We start from the raw sequence: 15338 nt of genomic DNA, 5'->3' as shown, positions 1-15338 counted from the left end.
ACTCTAGATTAGCGGGCGATGTAAAGACGTTTCAGAACCACTACCACATTACTACCCTTCCCTCTGTGTTAGCAGCAGAGCAGACTTTCATCTAAAACACCTTTGTCCAACTACATAGCCCAGATTTCTCTACCAACCCTGAAGCCAGCAAGACATCACTGCTCACCCCACTTACCCCGTCCAACATGGCACCATTACAGCCCCCCCCCCCCGTTCTCCCTCTCTCTCTATCTCACACACGCAGACACATACACACAGATGCACACACACGCCTGGTCGTATCTCTTAGTTATTGCTTCTATTGGCTTCCACAGGTCTAAACCCCTGTAGAGCAGTAAGCATACACACCAGCTGTCTCTCTCTCCATAGGGTGGGCCCGCCACACGTGGCTCTTGCACATCGCCTCAGTGACTCTTGATGTCTCTGTTTGTTTTTGTTTTTCTTCCACGCTGTCCCCTCCCTTCCTTTGTCTGTCGGAGGCTGTCAGTGGGAGCGGCTCATGCGGCTTCTTTGATAGATGTGTCAGAGAGCTGTTCAAACCCATACTATGGCAGACCTAGGATGCGTCCTAAATGGAACCCTCTTCCCTTTATACTGTACTACTTTTGATCAGGGTCCATATGGCTCTGGTCAAAATGAATGCAAAATATATAGGGAATAGGGTCCCATTTGGGACGCAGGCTGAGAATGGAGGCGGGCATGGCTATAAAGGCACAGATAGGCTGCTACGCATCAGTGTATTGTGACCTGTTAACTCAAAGACATTGACTTGTAGCCCCTTCCTGCACTCAAATAATCAAATCATCCTCTAGTGACCTCATGGGTGGAATGTTATTCATATTTTTCATAATTTCATAATGAATAAAAACCCGCTGAAAATTTCTACGTCAAACGATTTTGTTATATGTCATGTGATGTATATAAAGCATAAAATTGGATGATACATTTCAACTCTTTATCTGACATGGTGTCTTCTTTTATTTAAACTCATTTTTTTTATTACTTTTATTTAACTAGTCAAGTCAGTTAAGAACAAATTCTTATTTTCAATGACAGGAACAGTGGGTTAACTGCCTTATTCAGGGGCAAAACGATTTGTACCTTGTGAGCTTGGGGATTTGAACTTGCAACCTTTTGGTTACTATCCCAACACTCTAACCACTAGGCTACCCTGCCGCCCCATAGAAGCATATCTTGAGGAGGGTTTCAACACCTAAACTCTACATAGATAAACACAAAGCAGACACGCCGTTGTGCACACGCACACACGCACGGACGCACACACACTCAATTAAGGATACCCTTTTCTGCCCATTATGCAATGTGAGTATCCCCCCCCCCCCCCCCTTGGTGGTCCTTATTGCAAAAGGTCACCTCCATAAATTAAAAGCCAATTAGATTTTTTTCCGGTTTAAAAAGAAGCAACATGTTTTCCGTCATATTTCTCTCCTTTCTCTCTTAAAGAGGGACTGGCAGAAATAGGTGCTTCTTTCATAGGTCAGGTCTAGGGGAGAGAGGGGAAGTGCTCGACACACAGCATTAACTGCATCCTCTGTAAACGAGGATCAGAGGGTGAAGGCTGAGAGGTTGGTTGGATGGCTGAGGTCAGTCCTTGGCTGTGAGAATGTTAGGATTCAGCTCATGTTTTATTAATATACAGTACACCAACATCAAGGACCCATGCACTCAAGGCCAAGACCACTTCTATTCTGTACTGCTTTATTCCACTCAGTATCGAGCTTTCGAGACAACACATTATTTTGATGACTCCATACTAAACACAACCTGAAGCTGGACTGATACATTGGCTGATGGGTTATGAGATAAGTTGACGTGTTAACACATAGCGAGGGTTGTAGGGACAGAGGTTCTGTCTGCTCCCGTCTGCGATATGATTAGTGTTCTCTCTCATTGGCGTGTGTGTGTGTGCGCGTGTGTGCGCGTGTGTGCGTGTGTGTGTGTGTGTGTGTGTGTGTGTGTGTGTGTGTGCGTGTGCGCGTGTGTGCGTGTGTGTGTGTGTGTGTGTGTGTGTGTGTGTAAGGCAGACAGGCCTTATACTTCCACACTGGAGGAAATGAGTGAAGGAGCGAATAATTGATAGTGACAAGTCTCTCCCCGCTTTAATTGCTGGTGGTGAATTAGATTACCTTTTCAAAGTGCCTTCATTAGCAGGGGGAAGATCCATACCAACTCTAACTCTGATTGTCCTCATATTGTTCTCCGCTGAACCTGCCCTGGCAGGGTGGCTATGTTTGCTTTGGCGGGATTGGGTAGGGATGTTTTGGTGGGTGTCATTGGTAGATGGATGCAGTCATTTTGTGTAATGTAGGTTGGCTTCCATGGTGTGTGTTCGAGTACAGCACCACCACCAGTCAGAACCCCAGCTCTATACCCTATCACCAGCCCCAGTCATACCCAGCCCCATCTATATCTATCCCTATCCCTATCCCCATCCCCATTGATCCCTATCCCTGTGTCTTATCCCCAGCCATAGTCATCCCCATCCCCATCCTATAGTCTCAGTTCACTTGCCAGCCCCAGTCAGCTCCATCCGCAGTCCCTGTTTCCAGCCTGCCTCCCACTGAGTCTAATGTAGTGTGCAGGAGCCAGGGGAGTCGCATGCGCTCAGCACAGCTCAGCTGGGCTCAGAACGGCCAGCATTATAAACTTACCGTGTGATTATTGTCAGAGCGGGACTCTGCTGCCCGGGGGGTCTGCACTGATGGGTAGTGTGTCACTGAGTACAGCCAGCCTGGGAGGGCGGGAGGGAGGAGGAGGAGAGAGAACAGGGAGTGGAGAACTCTGACTGAAGAGGGAAAAGAAAGCAGAGGGAGGGAAGGCTGAGATGATACATGGTGTGGGAGATAAAGAGAGCACGTAGGGGAGTGATATATAGAGAGAGGAGGATAAGAATAGAATAGTGTGGAAGAAAAAGGTAAGAAAGGAGAAATTAGATGTACCTTGGGGTTTCTCTCTCTCTCCACTTCCTCTCCCTCTCTCTCTAAACGATGAATCTGCCAAGGAAAAGGAACTGAAACTGAAGGAAGATAGAAGAATGAAACTGAAGGAAGATAGAATCAGCAAGAGACACACACACACACACACAGTCCACATACACAAACCCCTCTCGTACAAGGCACACAATTGCCACAAAGTAGATTTCACTTAGTTAGGTCTCCCAGGCGAGTCAAAAGGTTTAAGTTCATAAGGCTTGGAAATGAAAAGCCTGGGATTTGGCCAGATGAAATGTGGGCTATTGGATTTTAGCACCACCACCTCTTACAGAGACAGATGGTCAGGGTAACTGTTGAAATCGTGTTGTGGAAGGGGCCACATGGGTAGTAAAAGGGTATCTTCATGATATGCTCTCGTTTCTACACTTAGCTCAGGTGGAATCCAATCATAAACCTCTCTAACCCTCTACGTACGTAACCCCAACTTGGGGAAAGAGGTCCTAAACGTCATACTGTGTATGACTGCACAGGACATGAATGGAGCGATACTATAGCCGTGTGCTAGCGTAGCGTAGCGTGTGGTGTGTGTTTGTTTTTGTTTGTGTGTGTGTGTGTGTGTGTCAGTAACATGTCTGTGCTCGACCCAAACAGATAGGCCACCTGGAGGGCCACTTCACCCTGAGAGACAGCAGGGGGAGCCCTGGCAGAGAGAGCAGGGGTGAGTGTCTACTGCACTTCAGGTAGAATATTTAACCACTGATCTAGGGTCAGATAACCATATCCCTAATCCTAACCATCAGGGCGATGATAAAATAGCTGACCCCATATCAGTGGTTAGGAGAAGCTATTACCTATTCCATCTGCTATGAGCACAGAGAGACACATAACACCACCTGTGTTGTATCCGTACTGTATATGTATTTCCAAGCCTTTCTAGGGAGTTTTTCCCAGCCACTGTGCTTCTACACCTGCATTGCTTGCTGTTTGGGGGTTTTAGGCTGGGTTTCTGTACAGCACTTTGAGATATCAGCTGATGTAAGAAGGGCTTTATAAATACATTTGATTTGATATGATATGCACACATTATGGTGGGGTTATATGTTATGTGGTGACATGTTGCTTGAGTGTAAGCTGTCTGTAGGAAACTGATGTGAAAGAGAAACTATTCCATTTTATTCCGATGTGGCTATTGTATATATTTACCACGGCCCTGTTCGAAGCAAATTCACACCAACGTATTGAGTTTTAATTTTACGCAGCATGTATATGCAAATGTGGACTCATTTGGTTTTGCGTTGCCGCTTTAATCAAAAGCCTAGTGTTGATGAGAAAAGAGAGAGAGTGTGTGTTGATGTTTACCTCTTTGGTATGGACCCCCCCTAGCACCCCCGCCCGCCCGCCCGCCCTCCCCACCATCCCAACCCTTTTGTACCACCTCTATCACCCCATCCCCGCTCTGCATAACCCTCCGAGCATGCAGCCTCCTCGCACCGAGGCGTTGCTAGGGCAACTGTCACCCACGGCGACATCCCATGACAGCATGGGGCGACTGGAGGGGAGAGAGGGGCTGTGGCACATCCTGTGTCCTCTCTCTAAGGTCCCCTCTCTCTTTCTCCCCTGTAGACCTGGCCCTTTACCAAACCCTGCGCCCCGATCACACCCTTCATTCACTGTCCTGACCCCTCACACACATGCACACGGACGCGTGCAAGCAGACACACACACGCTCGCACAAACAGACATACACCTAGACGCACAACACACACACACACACACGCTCGCACAAACAGGCATACACCTAGACGCACAACACACACACACGCTCGCACAAACAGACATATACCTAGACGCACAACACACACACACACACACGCTCGCACAAACAGACATACACCTAGACGCACAACACACACACACACACGCTCGCACAAACAGACATACACCTAGACGCACAACACACACACACGCTCGCACAAACAGACATACACCTAGACGCACAACACACACACACACACACAATACCCCCTACAGCAGAGAGAAGATCCTCTAACTTTTACCATCTGAATCAGACTCCGTGTGATTAATTGAAGTAATTTATGCATCTCTAGTGACTCCATGTATGCTTCATGATTTCATTAAATTGTAAGTTTAATTACTTTTCTAGCATCTTAACTTTAGGTGAAAATGAATTCACACTCTGACAATATTGCATATTTGATAATGAGTCTCAAATGTAATGGATGGCGCAAATAATGTTTTGTAATCATGAAATATTACACAAATATTGCATATTTACATTGTACAACCATGGCAGTTTCCTTGCTATAACCCTCATTATACAGGTATGTTGTATTTGCATTATATTTACATTCTCCTCTCCATTCCCATTGGTTGGTGTTTGCTGTTTAACCCGCCTGTTGAGGATGTAGTTTAGAGCGGAACTACAGCTCTGACATCACTCTCTATAACATGATTAGAGAATTCCTATGTTTAGGAGTGTGAGACCTAGAACTCCTATGTTTCAGACTAATATAATCAGCTTAATTGATTTTTGGGGGGTTTAAAACAGTCAATATTGTAATAGGGTTATGAGAGACTTTTATTTGTGTGTGTGTGTGTGTGTGTGTGTGTGTGTGTGTGTGTGTGTGTGTGTGTGTGTGTGTGTGTGTGTGTGTGTGTGTGTGTGTGTGTGTGTGTGTGTGTGTGACAAATACAATTAGTGTGCTTCCTGGGCTGTAGCCAAGGCCTGCTGCTCTGCTCTGCAACCCCTGAGCCTCAGCTTTTCTCTGACTTGTTTTCAGCTCAGTTGATAGCAGTGGATCTGTCTACCAGTATAATGTACGTGAGATAACTCTATGGGGCTTACATCTTTATTTGATAGGATTGGTGGTTAGTCTAGTCTTGTTGTCAGTCTTGGTGTGCCGACAACAGACCTTTATGAAATGCAGAAGCAGTCCCAGCCTATGATCCCAATGTAGACCATATTGAGTTTTGAGTTGAGTCTTATTTCATGTGTGCTATGGCAGCTACTGAGTTGCAGACACATTTAAAGCAATAAACTGAGACACAAGAAACGTATAGTTTACTATAACATCCGGATTGCATAGAGATCAGTGAGTTTGTGGATGGGACGTGAGGTAATGTGGGAAGATTGCAAATAGACATTATCTCTCTCAGAGAGAGAAAGAGGGGCATGGTGGAAGAATGGTCTGTTGTGGTCCCCACGAGGGAGTGTGGGTTTGTCACCATGTAATCCCGACCCATGCAGCCCGAGCAAAGCAACAATTAGCCATTGTGCTAATTACACTGCTAATTACATGTTTACCAAGCCTCTGGAAAGCAGCTCATCACAGAGATCTTCAAGGTCTGAGACGACACGCAGATAAGGCCTCAACATACGCACACACGTGCATGAACAGCACACACTCGCACCTGCACACACCACACACACACACACACACACACACGCACACACACAGACTGACTGACTGAGTCTGCTGTGCTGAGTGTAGCTGCTAGGCTTCAGACTGCAGAGTTCCACGCTCTGACAGTAATATCATTTCCCAGTCTTCAGAGGGCATGTCTGTGTGACGTAAAACAGAATGAGATCAGACTCTCCCTCTCTCTCTCCCTCTTCCTCTATCTCTCTTTTTCCCTCTCTCTCTCTCTCTCTCTCTCTCTCTCTCTCTCTCTCTCTCTCTCTCCTCTTCCAGCTCTATGGCACACACTCTTGATTCACCTATCTCAGCCATCTCACCTGAATCACGCTCCCTGGGGGAACACACACACACACTGATTCTCAGAGACTGAACTCCACAGTGACCTTTTACAGAGCGTCTCAGACACAGACCCCCCACCTGCTTCTGACCTACACACACGTCACTGCTAGTGCGGAATAAAAACACACACACACACACACACACACACACACACACACACACACACACACACACACACACACACACACACACACACACACACACACACACACACACACACACACAGGCACACACACACACACACACACACACACACACACACACACACACACACACACACACACACACACACACACACATAGGCACACACATAGGCACACACATGCACACGTATACTCCCAGTGTACATTCAAATCCCCCCCAGTGTAGAATACACTAATTCACACTTAATTGGTGCAAAACCTGAAAGAATGGGACACCAACAAAGATGTCAACAATAGAGCAAATGCAAATGCAAAAAACATGAAGCTATAAATCATTTGTTTACCCGTCACAACGAAAGTAAAACAAAAATATTTTTCGGGGCTTTTTTATGTGGGAAAGATACGTTGTTTTTTTGTTTTTTTTACTAATCTCATGAAGTTATATCATGTAATAAAAATTGAAAATATCGTTATTAAATTACAGAAACATTACACACTGTGGCTTCAATATTCATTCATTTATACATACATACACAGAATACAACACTGTGTGCACTCAAGTACAGCTGACTCATGTAAACACTGTAAATAACAAAAATAGTACACACTATAAGGATGGTGCTCTGTGTCTACAGTGTTTCTCTTTGATGACCCCCCCCCCCCCCCCGTTTCAACCTCATTGTTGTGTGAAGGTTTGATTTTGCTTCTGATTCTAACGATACCCCACAATACCTTCTCTCCTCCCCTCCCGCCCTTCCCCTTCTCAATGCTCCTATCCTCCTCCCAAGGATGGAAAACATTAGATTTATTTTTTCTCTCTTTCTCTCCAACCTCTCTCTGTCGGTGTTGTGTGTGTGTTTTTTAAGACTCCAGTCACATCCGCAATCCCACGGCCCTATAAGGAGCTTTCACGCTTTTTGGTTTGCTTTAGATGTTTAATACCCCTCTCTTTTGTGTCAGGGAGCTGGAGAGGCGTTAAGAAGCACTGATAAACCCACTTAGATCCCTTCCTGGCCCGTCACCCCGGCCTGCCAGGCCGCTTTAGCAGGGAGCTGATCTGTGACGGCCTGCCACTCAAACTGAGAGCTTCTGAAGGCTGACACAATAGAGTGAGCAGCGCACAGGGCCCCGGCAGAGGGAGAGATGGAGGGAGGAGAGAGAGTCTTGGAGGAGAGGGTTGGGAGGGAGTGGGAGAGGGAGTCCAGGGGACAAGAGGTGCAGGGAAGAAGGGGAGAGGGGGTATGAGTCTTCCTTGACCCTCCCCTGTCTTCCACTGTGGCCTCTTCTTTCTGCTGTCCATCGTTCCCCCTTTCTCTCTCCTCTGTCATATCCTCTAACCTTTGTTCCGTCCATTTGCCTCTCACATTCAGCCCCAATCAATCTCCGTTTTGTTTCTCACTCCGGTCCATCCTCCCTCTCTTCATTCTCCACCTTTCTTTCTTCCTATCACAGCCCCTCTCTGTGTTTCCCCCCTTCTCTCCTTCCCTGTCTCTTTGTCCGTCAACCTCCTCCTTGTCTCTCTTTCTCCCCCTCCCTTCTCCCGTCTCTATGGTCAGGCTGTCAGTGAGGGAAAGGATGGAAAGGGGAGAGGAGAGAGGAGGAGATAGGGATCAGTGGCGTGCGTCCAGGCGTGGGGTGGCAATGGTGGTGGTGGTGTGCGACCCCACTCCGCTTCACCATAATGGGCTGGGGCAGACAGACAGACAGACAGCCGGAAGAGTGACAGGGAGTGGGGTGATTGACAGGGGCACACTGGCTCTGGCTCCCGCATCCCAGGGGGCCGTGGGGGGTAGCCGAGCCCGAAATGTCAGCCGTGATATCTGCACAGTTCCCAGTGTCTGCTCTGCCCGTATCGCACGGCTGCAGCTGGCTGCCATCGCCCGCCCTCACTCACACTCGTTCCTGCTCGCCCTCTGTCTCTCACTCTCCTTCACTCTCCCTTGCTCTCTCTCTCCCTCACTCATTCCCTCACTCACGCTCATTCCTGCTTACCCTCTGTTTCTCTCTCTTTCCATCTCTGTCCTCTGTCTCTCTCTCTGTCTTCTTCTCTCTCCCCCTGTTTATCATCTCTCTCTCTCTCTCTCTCTCTCTCTCTCTCTCTCTCCCACTCTCTTGCTGCCTCAGAAACACGCATACTCTTTCAACCAGTTTGTTTATCATAGCTGTCTCCTCATCTCTTTCTCCATTCATCTCTCAATCTCTCTTTCAGCCTCTCCTGTTCTCTCTCCATCTGGCCACACTTCATTGTGATTTGGAAAATGTCAGCTTCAGGTGGTCATCTTTTGTTTTGAACTTGGGTTTGCATTACAATGGCTCACTTTGTGTTCTCTATGAGAGAGAGAGAGAGAGAGAGAGAGAGAGAGAGAGAGAGAGAGAGAGAGTGTGTTTTTCTGGGTATAGAGGCAATAGGCTTTGTTGTGCGTGTGTGTGTTTTATGTTTGCTCATGTCTGTTTGTGTTACGCCCCTGAAAACAGGGGAGAAATAATCACGAGAGTGATACGGTGTTGTATTCTCAATTCAACTTTTAGTTCAATCATTTCACAAAAGTAACACATTACAAAACAACAGAAAACCCATTATACAAATAACACAGCAAAATATCTTATTAACAACGCACATGTTCATTCACAATCGATATAAGATGGCAGCTACTCTCAGTACGATGCTATTCTTCGCTACAACCGAGCAGGGCTAATATTACTCTCTGCAACCTTAACTCTAACTTCCTCAAGACGTTACTAAGACACACCTTACACACTCTTAACATTAGCGAGTTATAACATTTAAATTACTATTTTTATCATCAATAAAGTTTCTGAAAACAGGGGAGAAATAATCACGAGAGTGATACGGTGTTGTATTCTCAAATCAACTTTTAGTTCAATGAGAAAAGACCGCGATTTTCCCCAGGAATATGGGTGGAGACCAGTGCAATCGATCTCCGGCTCATAGATTAAGAGCATTTCGTAGATCACAGATTAACACTTTTAGGCACCACAAAATAAAGTAATCAATATAAAGTTTACACATTACTCTCACAATTCGTACCCTTTGACAGATTTTAACTTTAACACAATTATATGAATGTTATCAATCTCTATCAACTAATACTGAATGCATCTTTTTAACCTTAGATGTTTTAAGATCCTCACATACTATGAACTTACTAATACTTTTTAATGTATAACAGGCTATGAATATTTCCTTTAACCTGTCACACTCTCCCCGACAAAATAAATGTTGTCCCAACATTACCAACATTGTCTTCTTCAACAGTCCGTATGCACTGGACCTAGAAAATCCTCTTCTGTAAGGTAGTACTTGAGCAGAGGTCAAGGGTCACAGTTCAAATATAACTAACAAGTTATATTCACAGTCCATATCTGTTGACCAGCTATATAACATAAGCAGTATTTTCTCATACTATTGATCAACAGTCCATCAATTTTAATGATCTATATGCATAGTCTGCAAATTGTCTCTTTTGACAGTCTGTGAAATCAGACAGTAGTCCATGGTCAAACATGTCAACTCTGTAGCCTCATGTTTGCTGAAGCCCATACATGTAAGGTGGCTGAAAGTAACATTGCTGTAGTGATGGCAGCCATGGAACCAGTCCTGGTGCAGAGTAGACAGGGAACAACTGTGGCTGTGGCTGTATACTGTAGCAGGAAGGGATACCAAGCTGATCATAGGTGATACGTCTTGGAGGGTGTCTCTCTCTTTGTGGCAGCTGGTAGGCTGATTCCTCAGGTTCAGCAGCATCAGTATATGAAGGAAAGGCACTTGGTGGACGATCATCAGGCAAATTTTCAGCAGGCAGGTCTTTAACTGTTGTTGTCTCCTCCAGCCGCTTTTCAACAAGAGGCTGTGCTGGTAGCGTATCAGGGACTGGCACTGCAACTGTCTGTTTCACTGTTGGGGGCCTGTGTTCCCACTCTCTCGCTGGTTCAACATTCCTCTCCTCAGGTACTGTAGGAGATGTGGGAACCTGTAGCGGCTCATGATGAAGGTCATATTCATCCCCACTGTCTTCATCAGAATCTAGAGTCTGTGATGCAGGCTGGTGTCTCCTCGTTTTCTGACTTTTGTCCACTTTGGTCATTTCTGGTTGTGTATCAAAAGGTAAGTGGTCACAGGACATGAGCAGATTTCTGTGCAGGACCCTGGAGCGTCCCCTAACCTTTTCTGGTCTCAATTCATAAATCGGCAGGTCTGAACCCATTTGTCTCACCACTGTGTGAATTGTATCTTCCCAATAGTTACGGAGTTTTCCTGGTCCTCCTCTTGGTGTCAGGTTTTTAATCAGAACTCGCTCGCCAGGCTGTAGCACTGAACTCCTAACTTTAGTGTCATAGTACTTCTTACTTCTTTCAGCAGCTTTCTGAGCATTTTCATTTGCAATGGCGTATGCTTCTTCCATCCCTCGTTTCCAGTTCTCCACGTATTCTCGCTGGTTACTGGAACCTGCCTCTGTGCACAATCCAAAGAGCATATCAACTGGAAGCCTGGGTGATCTCCCAAACAGAAGATAAAATGGTGAATAGCCAGTCACTTTGCAACGGGTGCAGTTATAGGCATAAACCAGTTTGTTCAGAGACTCCTTCCAATTTGACTTTTGTGTCTCAGTTAGTGTCTTTAACATTTGCAACAATGTTCTGTTCATGCGTTCCGCTTGACCGTTTCCCATCGGGTGATAGGGTGTTGTCCTGGACCCCGCCATGCCACTGAGTTTCTTTAACTGATGGAACAACTGATTTTCAAATTCTCCCCCTTGGTCATGGTGGATGCGGGACGGGAACCCAAACTTCAAGGCAAAATCATTGAAGATGAGATTTGCAGCAGTTTTACCTGACTTTGATGTGGTGGCGTAGGCTTGAGTGAAACGTGTAAAATGATCAACAATCACGAGGATGTACTCATATCCCCCTTTGCATCTGTCGAGATGAAGGAAGTCAATACATACCAGTTCAAATGGCTGTGTTGTCACAATGTTTGTCAGAGGAGCTCTTGTTGCATGGGCTGGCTTTTTCTGCTTGACACAGCTACAAGTTTTAGTCACATAGTGCTCGATGTCAGATTGCATATATGGCCAGAAGAAGCGGTCACGTACTAGTGATACAGTGCGGTCAGTACCTTGGTGTCCCATGTTATTGTGCAACTCTTCCATCACTTTACCTTTGTACTGCTCTGGTAGAACTAACTGCTTGCGGGCTGTAGTGATTCTGTACAGAATGCCATCACTGTCTATTGTCAATTTGTCCCATTCTCTGAATAGGCATTTTGTCTTTGGACTGAATTTCTTTTGCTCTTTAACTGGCGGTTTGGAACCAGACAGTTTGAAATTGAGCACAGGACGGATGACCGGATCAGATTCTTGTGCTTCTCTTATCCCATCTTTTGGGATCGAGCTGGTTGTTGCAGTGGTTGTCTCCTCTTCAGCTGATACTGACATAGATGTAGCTGAAAATGACCAAGGTACAACAGCCTCTTTCTGTACCTCAACTGCTTGTATCGTGTCGGCGATGGTGTCTGGTGGAAGCTCCTCAGAACATTCTCTCATCAGTGACTCTACATCCAGTGGCATCCTTGACAAAGCATCTGCATCACCGTTCTCTCTGCCTGGCCTGTACTTTATTGTAAAGTGGAAATCAGCCAAGTCTGCAACCCACCTGGAAGTCGTTGCGTTCAGTTTTGCAGTCGACAGAATGTAGCAGAGCGGGTTGTTATCGCTGTATACAGTGAAGGTCGGAGCATAGTACAAATAGTCATGGAACTTATCAGTGATTGCCCATTTTAGAGCTAGAAATTCTAGCTTGCTCGAGTGGTAGTGATAGTTCTTCTCAGCTGCTGTTAAGGTTCGAGAGCCATAAGCAATGACCCTAAGCTTCCCCTCTTGCTTTTGATAAAGAACTGCTCCCAAGCCTTGGTGTGACGCATCAGTGTGTACAATAAATGGCTGAGTGAAATCAGGGAAACCTTAAACTGGTGGGTGAAGCAAACACTCAATCAGCTGTTTAAGTGCCTGTTGATGCTGGTCAGTCCACAGGATTGGCTTGTTTGAGGGCACCACATGACTTACTTTATTTGTTTTTGTTTTCCGTGGGTGGTCAGGTAATTTCTCTGAATCTGCTTTCAGGAGGTCATACAGGCAGCTGGCACTTTGATGTACTGTCTGTAGTAAGTGAGTAAACCAAGCATTTTTCTGAGCTGGCCCACTGTCTCTGGTCTGATTTCTTTCAATGCTCTTACTGCTTCAAAATCGGCTGGGTCAACTCGGCTGCCCTCTGCAGACACTATTCTGCCCAAATAACGGACCTGGGGTTTAAAGAGATCACACTTACTTGGTTTGAGTTTAATGCCATACTCTCTGAGACGCTGCAAAACTTTTCGCACATCATTCACATGGCTGTTGAATGTTTTACTGAAAACTAGCGTGTCGTCCAGATAAGGAATGCAGATGTTATCCCGGAGCCCTTCCAAACACTCCTCCATACACCGCTGAAAAGCTGCAGGAGCGTTCATGAGGCCGAATGGCATACGTATCCACTCATAGAGTCCCCACGGTGTCACAAATGCTGTCAGTGGTCTGCTTTCTTCAGAGATGAACCCCTGGTGATACGCTTTCCCCTGATCTAAGAGGGAGAACCAGGAATTACCACCTAAACTGTCCATGATGTCTTGGACCCGAGGGATGGGCTGGCGGTCTGGATGTGTCTTTCTGTTCAGGTCTCTGTAATCTATACACAACCGGAGGGTCCCGTCCTTCTTACGAACGCACACGACAGGTGAAGAATATGAAGAGTTTGACTTCCTAACCCAGCCCTGGACTATGAGGTCATAAATGTAACCCTTCATCTCCTGATACAGTGGCCTGGGCACTGACATGTATGTGCGCTTTACTGGTTCAGAGTCCTTTAGAGAAATAGTCATTTTCAATCGTTCAATGCAGCCAATGTCATTGTCTGATCTGGAGTGACACTCTTCTCTAAGCATTTGCCTAACAACCTCTCTCTGCTCTTCGGTTAGGTGAGTTAAACCTACTGGTGGATCCCACTGTTCAGTAGCAGTACATGGGGTTCGAACGCTGGTGTGATTCACTGTGGCTGAGGTGACAGTTTTTTCAAAGACTTGGGCTGGTAACACAGTCATAATGGTGTGTACTGTACCGATTATTGTGCGTCCTAGCAGGGCAATGTCGTGGTCAGTGGGGTTAGAGACATCAAGCAGGATAACTGGAAAAACACCTTTCCTGACTCTGACTAGTGTGTCAAAGAACTCAAGGTCGTCTGGCCACTGCGGGTTCAGGTCTGGCTGGAAAAGCATTGTCATGTCATCTTTGAAAGGCTGGGAAGCTACACGGCACTCAATCTGAATGCTACTGTGTTTTGGTACAGCAACCTTCTCTTTCTTGGTTTTCACTGCATATTCATCTGTCTGTTCTGCGCTAACAGCCTGTATAAAAGCTCTCACCTTGTTTCTTTTGAGGCTTGGGAAAGCTGTTTGTACTGTACTGTATCGTTTAGTCTTTTCGGTCATTGTCAGGATGTGCTCGATAACATTGAAACCTATGATGGGATGAGATAGGTGACAGCCTTTCATTACCAGCACTGGGATGATCAGTTCATTTGTTTGGTCAGTTTCAGAGGCTAGCCGAAAAGTTGTTTCAATCCATCCCAGGTACGGCATTTCAGTCCCATTTGCTGCAGTCAACCTTAGATCATCAGGTGAGTCCAGGATTTCTGAAACATCTCTCAGCCTTGCGTTTGGGAGAGATTCCTCTTTCCATCGTTCATCAATGACCGATACCTGAGAGCCTGTGTCCCATAGAGCTTGGAGGTGGTGGTGATTCAGGTGACACTCAATAAGGCACTGTCTGCCGACTAGCGAGGTGACCTTACGGGGGTGGCAACCTTGAGCTAGGGATGGTAGGAGTGGGCATTTTCCTCTGTGCAGGAAAACCTTTTACTGGTAGAGTCAATTTTCAGGTGAGTGCATTTTTCCTTATGTTTAGTCCAATGTTGGTTTTGACATACTTTGGAACAGTACAGTGTCTCTTTACATGATGTACATTGTTTCAGGTTCTCAAATGAATCTTCTCTGGCACAATTTGCACATTTCTGGGACTTTTTGGTAGCTACGGTTAACACTCGTCCCTCAGCGGTAACCCGTTTCCGTTTAAAGGGGCCTCCCTTGATGGTCTGGCTCCCCGGATTTTACATCCAGCTTGAAAATGTTCTCCACTCTCACATCGGAAGCAGTGTGTGCAGCGTGCATCTGTTCTGGCCTGCTGGCAGACAAAACACCTCCTTGGAGCTTGAGCAGAGCGGTTGGTATACCAGTTAGGTGCATATTGATGCTGCGCAGGGTCAGGTGCTTGGGACCGACTGTAGCTGCTGTAATACTGCTGCTGGGAAACAGGTGGCTGGGGGTCCCTATCTGGCCTCCTAACTGGGGGTGG

This window comes from Oncorhynchus nerka, linkage group LG14 (genome assembly GCF_034236695.1).
Source record: "Oncorhynchus nerka isolate Pitt River linkage group LG14, Oner_Uvic_2.0, whole genome shotgun sequence".
In the NCBI taxonomy this organism is placed as follows: Eukaryota; Metazoa; Chordata; class Actinopteri; order Salmoniformes; family Salmonidae; genus Oncorhynchus; species Oncorhynchus nerka.
This window is presented reverse-complemented; position numbering follows the sequence as displayed.